Source organism: Stigmatopora argus, chromosome 2, assembly GCF_051989625.1.
Source record: "Stigmatopora argus isolate UIUO_Sarg chromosome 2, RoL_Sarg_1.0, whole genome shotgun sequence".
Lineage (NCBI taxonomy): Eukaryota > Metazoa > Chordata > Actinopteri > Syngnathiformes > Syngnathidae > Stigmatopora > Stigmatopora argus.
This window is the reverse complement of record NC_135388.1, coordinates 2344215-2356873: the sequence shown is the minus strand read 5'-3', so window position 1 is coordinate 2356873 and position 12659 is coordinate 2344215. Positions and strand designations below refer to the sequence as shown.

The window sequence follows — 12659 nt, the reverse complement described above, 5'->3', positions numbered from 1 at the left end:
CCTAGCTATGAATGTGATTGGTGGTCCGTCTCCTTGTGCGCTGCGATTGGTTAGCCACCGATTCAGGGTTTCCTCTGCCTAGTGCCTATAGTCAGCTGGGATAGACTCCAGCACCCCCGCGACCCTTATGAGGATGAAAATGAATGAATAGTTGCAGGGATATGACTGTCCAGATTCATGACACACGTTGCCAGATGCGGGAAAGCATTGCAACCAAGATTTGTGATCATTTTTCATCACATTTTATAGTAAGGAATGTGTTAAATATTGAATATTAACCTCGGGCAGATCTCAGCAGTCTTTTGTGGGAAGGGCTTCTCCAGAAAGTTCTTCTCACTCGGCATTTAGAGTTAAACAATTTCAACCGAGTTTCTGCAGCATTCTTCATGAAAATCAACGTCCTCTTCTCCCTTTGAAAAAGGAACAAAAGCGAATGTCTGCATGCCAAGGCCCAACTTCGGAGGAACGCGGGTGAACGAAGGGAAAATATTGAGACTAAGAATGTGTTCAAATGTCTTGTTAAAAAGCCAAAGCGGCCCAGCATGACAGCCAAAACTGCTTCTTACGACGCGATGTGAAAAAGTCAACTGGCGGAGTGCGGGTCGCTTTTGAAAAATGCGGAAGAATAATTTAGCAAGGATGCTCGTCACACACGGTGGAAACTCAACAAGCGTGAATGTATTCTGCATCCTTAAACAGATGGAAATGACAGAAAGACAAAAGTCACGATGGCTGCTGATCATATTCATATTGAATACGAAAGATGAAGAAAAAAAACTGCATAAATATGCCATTTGTTTTCGACTAGCTTCTATTACTTATTATTTTTAACAATGGATTTTACCACTGGAAAAGATTATTTTACAATGCCTATGCAGTAATTCTGTTTAAAAGAAACATTAAAAACATTTTTCTTAACTACTAAATACTCATTTCCATTGCCAAACAATTAAATTACAGCAATATTTTGCTAAACTTGCTAAATTATGAATAAGTCTTTAATCTCTCGCATTTTAATACAAAAAGTTCAAATTTGAGCCAAATGTGAGCTTTCACTAAACAGATATTGTTTAACCGGATTCACTCAAAAAAGTAAAAATAAGTAACGAGGCCCTTTGGTGGCCATAAAAATCATGTCACACACTACATGGCACGCAAATGAGAAATTTCATCTTTTCCCACATTTATTTCGACCCAAATTTTCAGACATTTTGTTTGAAAATAACCAACAAACGCACTTATAAATGTCCGCGACCAATCGTGGTTGGCTAATATGGTTAACTGACTCCAGATCAGGGGTTAAAACATGAGAATTTTCTGCTCAAGTGGCATCCGTCTAATGTATTCCCATAAACGATGTCAAAGCGCTTGTCATTATCAGCGGATAAGCGTTGCCAAATACCAATGAATCCCGCCTTCTTTTCTTTCACTTCTCTTTTCAAAGTGACTGAGGAGAAGCAGAATGGGCTGTGACAGCTCGCTCAGGTCGCGGGCCCCTCCGTTCTGGCAAATGGGCATGACTTATTTGCGGGGCTGGCCGGCAGCCGTGAGGTGAGGAAGGGGAATGCGGGACTTTGACGGGATCATTTGCATATCTGCCAAGTGGCTGGCAACATAGCAGAATCAAGGCAAAGTAAAATGGCATCGTTGTGACATTATTACAATTTGGTGTCGCTCGTGGTTAGCGCTTTGGCCTCACAGTGGGAGACCTGGGCTCAAATCCAGGTCGGTCCACCTGTGTGGAGTTTGCATGGTCTCCCTGGGCCTGCATGGGTTTTCTCCGGATACTCTCGTTTCCTCCCACATTCCAAAGAAATGCATGGTAGGCTGATTGGACACTCTAAATTGCCCTGTGATTGGTTTTTTGTCTTCTTGTGCCCTGTGATTGGCTGGCCACCAATTCGCCTCTGGACCGAAGTCATCTGGGATAGGCTCCAGCACCCCTAGTGAGGATAAAGCGGTTCAGAAAATGAGATGAGATGAGATGAGCTTAAGACACACCCACTGTATTTAGCGATAAGAATTGGTTAGCACGTGGGCCTTACAGTTCTGGGGTCGAGGGTTCAATCCCAGGTTGGTCCTCACTGTGTGTAGTTTGCATGTTCTACCTGGGCTTGCGTGGGTTTTCTCCGGGTACTCCAGTTTCCTCCTACATCCCCAAAACATGCATGCTAGGCTGGTTAAACACTCTAAATTGCCCCTAGCGTCAATGGTTGTTCGTATCTTTCTGCCCTGTGATTGGCTTGCCACCGATTCAGTGTGTTTCCCCTGCCTAGTTCGCGATATCAGCTGGGATGGGCTCCAGCACCCCCCGCGACAAGTGGTTCGGAACATGATCGAATATAAACCGCACTAGGTTATAAGTTGCCAGGTTCAAAAATGGCGAAAAAGCAGTAGCACAAATAAAAGTACTCTATTTCTAATCCAATCTTTTTACTTGGCATTTGTTTTCTTTTTTTTTATCAGTGATTATTTGCAGTGATTGAATTTTTAGATTTCTTGTTATAGCTAATTGCTAATTTAGTGGTCATTAGCATTGACACTTTTTTTTGTTACAGTGAGGCGCTGCTCTCTAAAAAACATATAAACCATTATATTTGCATATGTCCTTTTTTATCACATTGATCCTCCCGACATAGTAATGTCTTTTTATTTCCCATACCCCCGGTGTTAATGTTTACGGTGTCATCCGCCTTAAAATGACACACGACAACACGTGTGTGATGTCATAACGCGACGACTCGGGTGAGAGCATGGCTCTATTTTTTTTTTTTATACGGCCATCGTAAAATTGGCAAGCGCCCGTTTGCTTTATCACTTTTGCAAGCTTTCTCAGAAAAGTACGGCCGAGCATAAACATATACGACTTTGGGCCTTTATTGCTTTGCAAAGTCATTTGGTGGCACCTAGTTTTACATGAGGTGCCGTAATCCAGCTATTGACCCCCATGAGTCAATATCATCATATTTCAATTAAGGCAGTTGGCAGCACTTTGCCTGGGGTGGGGGCGTGTCTACACTTGTTTTTTGGAGAGTTGAGCTATTGCTTGTAGTGTTGTTAGGTTAGGTTAGAACTTTATTTCATCCCGTATTCGGGAAATTTCTTGGTTGCAGTAGCAAGACATACACAAGACACACAAGAAATTGTAGACCACGTGTCAAAGTAGCGGCCCGGGGGCCAAATCTGGCCCGCTGCATCATTTTGTGTGGCCCGGGAAAGTAAATCGTGAGTGCCGACTTTGAGTTTTAGGATCAAATTAAAATGAAGAGTATAGATATATATTAAATTTCCTGATTTTCCCCCTTTGAAATCATTAATTGTCATTTTTTAATCCATTTTTTCTGTGTTTTTAGTTCAAAAATAATTTTGTAAAATCTAAAAATATATAAAAAAGCTAAAATAAACATTGTTTTATATCTATAAAAAATGAATATTCAGGGCTTTTAATCCAGTTTTTTAATCCATTTATTTAAAAAAAAATCTAAATATATCTAAAATGGTCCGGGCCACATGAAATCTAGTTGACGTTAACGCGGCCCGCGAACCAACCCGAGTCTGACACCCCTGTAATGTAGACCTAGGTAAAAAAAACTGGAGCCACACACATGAAGTCCACAATTTGTTGTGTCTCAGGGGCAAAATATAGAAAAAAAAAAAACACTGTATATTCCGTCTATCCTCACAAGGGTCGTCGCCAATGTTCCTTCTAATTTTTTGTTTTTCTGGGCAGAAAGACAACCTCCCTGAGCACACTGAGTACCGGTGTGAGCAACATCATCATTGCTCGCTATGGGCACACACCATTATCACACCTGCCATAAGCAGGTGCATGTCTACTACACATAAATCATTTATCACTGTTCAAATTGGGGGGTCAAAAAGACAATGAAATTTCATTTTCAGGTGACTTGCATGCACAAATATGCGATCTGACAGTCCTACTTTTTATTGATTACCGTATTTTCACGACTATAAGGTGCACTTAAAAGTCTTACATTTTCTCCAAACTAGACAGGGTGCCTTATAATCCAGTGTGCTTTATATATGGAAAAAAAAAGTGTCATTCATTGACGGTGCGCCTTATAATGTGGTGCGCCTTATAATGCGGTGCGCCTTATAGTCGTGAAAATACGGTATTTGTATTTCAATCATATGTGCACAGAATCCTATAAAATTTACAAAAAAAATCTAAGTCAAAGTGGAATGTAAGCAATGTACTATAATGTAAATACGTAATATAAAAACCAAACCGAGATCAGACTTCCTTGACTCAAGCTCTTCATCTGATTTTTTTAAAGAGATATTTCACAAAGGGTTTAAATATACTGCCTAGACGAGTGACTTCCAGTGTGATTGACATCCAGAAGCCACAGCTGGAGACCCCCACCCTCCCATGGCGGTCTCCGCAAAAATACACCCGATAAGGTGAATACGTCTCTTTGTGCGTTTTGGCCTTTTGCACTCTTTTGAGACCCTCCGAGGCGGTCCAGATTCTCTTTTTTAATGGTTTATTGATGCAGCCTAAAGCCCCCGACTGTTCGTGAATGTGTGTGGATATGAGTCAAAATATGTGTGTTTTGCAAGGGGAGGGGGTGACGGAGCTGACAGAAGAGGCGAGTGGAGTCGGAAAGAACCCAAAGGAAATAAAAACACATAAAGGCAGCATGATCATCTCATTTTACAATAAGAGGAACATATTTTTTTTTGGTGCATTTGACAAAATGACAGAAGACCACAGTAGTTTTATTCCGACTATTTCATTGGTCTCTGTTGCAGGACACTTTTGCTTTAAAGTCACAGTATAAGGGATTTTTATATGTGAATTAAATGAGTAAATCTTGCTAGCGTGTTCATACTTTAATAATTAATGTGATTGAAAGTGGATGGGAACTAATTGGCGAAATGGCGTGGATGGAATGATGATGTCATGAGGCGGGAAAGGGAGTAAGAGTGAGGAGATGTGGTCTCGTTGTGTTTATGATGTGATGTGTTGATACGAAATTTAAGATTGGGTCAGAAGAGAAAGGAAATTTTGACGAATGGGAGATTTTTTTGGTCTACCTACCAATCAGGTAATTCGTTTTTTTAATAACTGATCTTTTTTTACGTGATACCACGAAAGAAAAAGGTGGCCAGATTCTGAATTTAAGGTCAGAATTCTGAGATGAAACGATTGTCAAAATTCCAAAACTCAGAATTCTCAGAACAAAATTCGAATGTTAAATGGAAAAATTCTGACAGAATTAAGACCACATTTAGAAAGTCACAATAAAGTCGCAATTATTACTTTAAAGTCAGAATTCTTCATTTTCAATTCTGACTTTGAAGTCAGAATTCTTAATTTTGGCTTTGAAGTCGGAATTCTTCATTTTGGCTTTAAAGTCAGAATTCTTAATTTTGGCTTTGAAGTCAGAATTCTTAGTTTTGACTTTGAAGTCAGAGTTCTTAATTTTGGAGTCAGAATTCTTCATTTTGAATTTGAAGTCAGAATTCTAAATTTTGTGACTTTAAAGTCAGAATTCTTCATTTTGTTACTTTAAAGTCAGAATTCTTCATTTTGTGACTTTAAAGTCAGAATTCTTCATTTTGAATTTGAAGTCAGAATTCTAAATTGTGTGACTTTAAAGTCAGAATTCTTCATTTTGAATTTGAAGTCAGAATTCTAAATTGTGTGACTTTAAAGTCAGAATTCTTCATTTTGGCCCTGAAGTCAGAATTCTTAATTTTTGACTTTGAAGTCAGAATTCTGAATTTTGACTTTAAAATCAGAATTCTTAATTTTGGCTTTAAAGTCAAACCACCACCACCATTGACTGGAATATTCGATCTCTAGCAATAAGAATCTTTGATTCCTAATCTCAACCATAAATTTGGTTTTGGTCCGTGATTTATACTGATTTAAAACGCCAAAATACAATAATTTAGCACAAAAAAAATGCAATTTGGGGCCATAGTTCAAATAGATGCAGCCCACCACACATGAAATCATTACAGCACGGCTGAGATATAAGACATACACGTGAGAGTCTTATTTTATGGTTCTCCACATTCTTAGGTAGATGTGTCTGGAAACAAAGATTAAAATGAATCTTGTCGCCTGACATTTATTATTCATCCTCAACCAGCAATATCCCGCAATCCCAATCTGATACTCCATCCAAACCATAAACCTTTCTCGCCTAATCGTGAGTAATACACATCCACGTGCAGTCTCTCTTCAACCCGCCGCCATTAAGCCACCGCGCGGACTCAAACTGCGGCACCGCGGCATTCCGTCTTTTCTCAAGAGACCCTCAGCGTCCCTTTCGCCCATCGCGTTTAACCGTCTCTGCATCAGCAGGAAAATAAAAGACCTCAATGGACTTGTAATATCCATTCACGCTTTAAGTGGGATTAGCCTCCTTCTTAAGGAACCGTTTGTTTTCCGCCTTTAATTCGGCCGGCGGATTTCCAGCACGTCTGTCCTTGTTTTTTTCTCTTTCCGTCGCAAACGAAAAGACAAACAAAGACGCACAATGGTATCGCCTGACATACTATTAAAGCGGGTTGGTGATATGAAGGCGACCCATTGAAATGGACGAAGGCCCTTAGTGGTGGGTTTGCTGGGCCTCTGCATAGATGAGAGAAACGTGGGAAGAGGTACACTGCCATCTGCTGAAGGAAAAACCAAAGGGTTGCACCCAGTGAAAACCAATGAAGGGGTTGATATTCACACTGGAATTCTTCTTTTAAACCCTAAACCTTGTCTTGAATCCCTTCTTTCAAGCCTCTTTGTTTAAAAGGCGGCTTAAACCGATGTTTACACTCCACTTAAATGATACAATTCTGTTCAAGAGATTCAAAAATAAACAATAAAGACTGGCACAGATCGATAAAAAAAAGGTTGGCAAAGGTCACCCGTAAAATTATTTATGTAACGTTGACATCAGTTTTTCTTAAAAAATAAAAATGTCCTAAGAGTGCAGTAATACCTTGACATACGAGTGCCCAGACATACGAGGGATTTGAAATACAAGTAAAATTCCCAGCAAATATTTACCTTGACATACGAGTGCCCCGACATTCGAGGAATTTGAGATACAGATAAAATTACGGGCAAATATCTACCTTGAGATACGAGTCAAATTCCGAGCCAATATCTACCTTGGGATACGAGTACAATTCCAAGCAAATATTTACCTTGAGATACAAGTAGAATTCCGGCAAATATTTACCTTGAGAGACGAGGCATATTTTTAGATAAAAAATATTTACCTTGAGATACGAGTCAAATTTTTAGATAAAAAATATTTACCTTGAGATACGAGTCAAATTCCGAGCAAATATTTACCTTGAGATATGAGTCAAATTCCGAGCAAATATCTACCTTGAGATACGAGTCAAATTCCCAGCAAATACTGACCTTAAGATTACAAGTAAAATTCCCAGCAAATACTGACCTTGAGATACGGGTAAAATTCTGAGCAAATATTTACCTTGAGATACGAGACTAATTTTGAGATAAGAGCATACGAGACATGAGGCCATATATTTAAACTCTGCGTATGTGTTATACATCCACTATATGAAGCTGTAATAGTAATAATTGTAGGAATTGTGTTAGGATGGAGATGAAGTAGTAGTAATGGTAGTACGGGTTGTTATACATCTACTAGATGGCGCTGTTGTACTAGTAATAGTAGTGATTTGGGGTTATGTTAAACGTCAACTGTACTAAAGGGGTTACAATGATTAACCCACATTGATCCATATACGTAAAAGGTGCAGTTTGATTCTTTTATTCGAGCCTTATAGTGCGGAAAATACAGTCCATGAAAAAAAGGAAGTATTACACCGTTTTTTTCTTCTTTTTTTTAGTCCAAACACTCAGAAGAGCACACCGCGGCCTTGGCTGATTCAACTCTATGCCTGAGTGGATGCCATTCTTGAAGCAGCGCTGGAATCTCGGTATGAACTACCAGTCGAAATTGTGTCATGCCAATAATGAAAGCTTTTACCAATGAATTTGTGTGCTCAATGGAAGTCCTGAATATTTGCTACAGATATTCTATGAACTGCACATTGGGTCACACTTTAAAATGATTAACAAAATTCTGCATTAGTGAAGGTGAAATCATTCATTTTCTAAAGTTTTTTTCCGTTGAAGGTTGCCAGGTCAGGCAGATTTCCTCAATAATCAAACAGCATTTTTCTATATTTTGGTTATATATATATATTCTATATTTCTTTATAAACGCATTAAATCCAATCATTTCAACCTGATTTGAAGTAACCGAGTCAAAGTTTGACGTGAAGGTGCTCACAGACTCAAATAACCTCCGAAGTTCATCCGACTAGAACGACTGCCCTCCTTCAGTATTGGCCAACAAACAAAAATCATTCAAATTTTACACGCACGTCATCTTGAATGGCAGCGTACAAAGCCGAGTTGACTGGAGTGTGACATGGCTCCGCCCGCTAAATCAAGCCAACATGTTAATTTCACACCGTCCAATCACGCTGATGATTGATACGCAATTTGACATACTTCCCTGGTGTGCTGAGTGTGCCTTTGCCCACAGTGTGTTGCCATGTTGGAATGCTAAATAGTAGAGCTGCTAGTTAGTCTGAAATACGCCTCAAATCTTAAACTTCAAGGTTTAAAGCACTCTGGCAAGATTCCAGATTTTAGGCAATGCATACATGTCAACCTCGGTACTAAATTCAAGATTGTGTAGATGTCGCTGTATGACGCTGACAGCTTGACTGTCTGGGTACATTGCTTGCTGATGTGCTATATTTATATAGTGAAAAGGCAGAAGTGACTGACTCAAAGCATGACAACATTAGCAATCGATGATGACGTTTTCGTCTGCTACCAGTGACCGAGACGATCCGGATTAGAGCCAAAATGGCTACAACGAGATTGGTTTTACAAAAAAACGTACTTCAAAAATCCCGTACAAAAGTTGTTACCCGGCGTACACAATTTGAAACCTTCAAAAAACGTATAAAATACAGGTAAAAACAAAAATAAGTTGGGGGTGGGTTCAAATCCAGGTCGGTCCACCTGTGTGGAATTTGCATGTTCTCCCCGGGCCTGCGTGGGTTTTCTCCGGGAACTCCGGTTTCCTCCCACATTCCAAAAACATAACATGGTAGGCTGATTGGACACTCTAAATTGCCCCTATAACTGTGATTGGTTGTTTCTCATTGTGCCGTGTGATTGGCTGGCCACCGATTCAGGGTGTCCCCCGCCTCAGCTGGGATAGGCTCCAGCACCCCCCGCGACCCTAGTGAGGATAAGCAGTACAGAAAATGAGAGAGAGAGAGATGAGAGAAGTATAAGTTGACAGGTATGCAATGTGAAGCAAGTCTATGTATACTGCATTCTTTAGCCGTAGTATCTATCGTAGATAACATTAATTACCAGAAGAGGGGAGCTAAATACTGTATTCCAACATTTTGGATTATTTGTACAATACATGTCATAGTAAATGACAAATGTATTGTTATTAAAAGTGATTAAAATTGCAATACTACGAGATAACATTTGTAATATTACGAGATTTTTTAATATTTGACGCTTGTTTTTTTACGTTATGTGAACCGGACATGGTTTAATTTCATGGTCTGAGACTTTTGCCAACGTATCAACACGAAACTACTTTTGGCATCAGATTAGGAGATTGAAGTAATATTAGAATGAAAAAGTCGCAAAATTTACGAGGTCCATTACGCGGCCTGGAAGTAGTTCGTGGTGGGCGGACTTTAAAATGTTGGCGGTCTGAACACATAACGCCATTTGGCAACAGACCTGTAGCGAGCAACGCTTTGTCACACGACAAAACGAGGAATACTACATTCCTCAATCCAAGTATTCCAAGTCTCTCGCCTAACCTTCACCATCAAAACCTCGTTATCAGCCTCAGCCACCACCACGAGTGACAACGATGGCTGACTGATGTGAGAGGCGGGGGGGCTATCTACTGGTTTAGTGGGGGACAGGTAGCCTTTAACACCGCCCAGACGTCGCATCCCCCCTGATCTTTATAGCTGCAGAATGCGGCCACATTACGAGCCAGAGAGAAACGATTGGATCGCAAATTAAAACCCTTTCAACCCAAGCAGATGGCACCGGGGGGGCTAGGGGGGGTTGATAGGGATGCTGGGAAAATGAGGAACACAAGAGAGCATTGTCGCACTGCCGGGCTGGTGTCAAGCCAACGGCCGCTACGCGCTATCGAGACAAGGTCACGAAGGAAAGATAGAGGCTGCCGATATGCCCCCTCGCGCACCCCCGTCTGATGGCTTCTCACTTTGTGAGACTCAATCTTGTTATCTGCGATTATTACAGCTCCTTGCTCGTTATCGTCTACAGTCACAGACGGACACATGTAAATGCGCGTGTTATACCCTTGAGGAATGTGTGATGTCCAAGTACAAATGCTTGGCTGCATGAAAGTATATTTAAAGATAGTTTAAGGTGTTTTTAATCATCGTGTTTGCACGATATTGGGATGTTAAGTCGTGCAATTATCGTATTTTAAATTCTTCAGAAATTATCTTTTAGTGGAGATAAACAATACAGTGGTTGCACTTTCACTCCCGTCCACTAGTTGGCATTACGCTCCAGTCGTGCAATTATCGTATTTAAAATCCTTCATAAATTATCTTTTGGTGGAGATTTAAAAAAAGTCTGGTGGCTGCACTTCCACTCCAATCCACTAGTTGGCAGCACGCCTGGGTTGTGCTCTGGAATCTGTCGAAATAATTGCATGAAGTCCAAACCAAAATAGTTGTCTACCTCGGTGTATTGTTGCAGTGAAATTATGTTGCAGTTTTAATTTGAATTTTTTTTGCCCTTTTGTGGTTCATCAAATGTATTTTTAACCCGCCTTTTTAAAAAATAACTCTTCATTATTGATGGCTATTGATGATTGTTTTTCATTTTTAGAATCATGCATTTAAGCAGGTTTGCAGAAAAGCAAGTCTACCGTATTTTCTCACATATATGACGCATTTAAAAAATTATGACTGAATCGAGGGTACGGCTTATATGCACACAAATTAGACTTGACATGGACAAAACGCCATAATGCGCCCGATACAGTCATTTATTCCGGAATAGATAATACGCTTATTTTGACGTGTATGAATGCATTTCAAGAAAAAAACGCATCTTAAATAAAACGTGAAAAAAGTCAATTACTTGTCTTACCTAGGGATGACAAACTAGACCGCTACGAACACACTTCCTGATTGTACTGCTCACCTGACCTCCATTTTGAATTTGTCTACATGCAGGCCACACCCTTTCGGAATGTCCAATCCAGCAGACAATCCTTTGGATTCATACAGTATCTCAGAAATACCACGTGCGATAATTTTTCTTAAAATGTTCCCTTCAAAGTAACACATTTGCACTCCCTATTAAAACCATGAATATGGAGGTAAAAATTGTGAATCAGAGGGTGGCTTATACGCAAGAAATTGTAAAATTCAACGATTTTAAGGTCATTTTAAGGATGTGGCTTATACGCGAAGGCGGCTAATATGCGAGAAAATACGGTATATTCTTGGAATGTTTCCGATACAGTCCTCGACATGAGATATTACCTTTTTTACCCCGCCAAAATGTGTACTCTCTATTGAAACCATGAATATGGAGGTCAAAATTGTGAATCAGGGGGCGGCTTATACGAGAGAAATTGTCAAAATCAACGATTTTAAGAATATGGCTTATACGCGAAGGTGGCTAATATGCGAGAAAATACGTTATATTCTTGGAATATTTCCGATACAGTCCTCGACATGAGATATTACCTTTTTAACCCCGCCAAAAGTAAACGACCTGAATCCCACTTTAGTCCGACTATGCTCCGCAATTAGCAAGCGTACAACTTAAAACCATCACGCGACGACTTTTGCCACCTCCCTAGAAGAAGAACATAATTATAAACACATCGTCGGCAACACGATGGATTGAACCGCTCCTGATGAAATGTAACAAACACAAATAAGACGAAGAAAAGGGTCACACGTACATTAAGTCGTTCCTTCGGGCATTGCTATTAGAAGCGTGAGAACAGTGGTGAGATAATGAAAAGAATATTGATTTAAGGATTTACAGCAGCTGCAATACACGTCCCCCCCCCCCCCCGCCAGCATCGTGCCGGCTGATATCGTTATTACACATCGATGTTCATCTCCATCCCACCTGAATGTTCACGATATGCATCCATAAAATAAGTCATATCGCTAACGTTAATGAGCATGTGATCTTGCGTAATACAGTGGAAACTCGCAGTTGCTTTTATTCATCTAATATTAATCACGTTTTGAAATTATTTCTCCCAGGAGGAATAATTCTAGCCGTGTTATTGTGTCTTTACTTGTACGCCTTTGGTCAAACCTTGACCTTGCATAATTGCATTTCACAGTTTTGTGTTTATCGATTGATAAAACTGCACCCTTGTACAAGCCCGCAAACACCAAAATTGACCTTAAAATGATCATTTTTTTGAGTCACTAAACTTATTTGTATGATCATTATGGGCACTTTTCCAAATTAAATGTGGTAAATGATACTTTTGGGGATGACCTTGTAGATTTCATTTATTTTTGTAGAACGGTGAGTCATCAAACGAGACCGCAATGATGAAAATTCCAACGGTTGA

General features: G+C 39.9%; 1 long non-coding RNA gene across 1 annotated transcript in view; it reads left to right on the top strand.

The window, feature by feature from the left end:
• Positions 1-12659, top strand: part of LOC144065902 (uncharacterized) — a 60880-nt gene that overhangs the window by 16912 nt on the left and 31309 nt on the right. The window contains exon 2 of the long non-coding RNA XR_013297348.1: positions 7858-7947. This is a non-coding gene — a long non-coding RNA (uncharacterized LOC144065902). The remainder of the gene's footprint in view (positions 1-7857; positions 7948-12659) is intronic.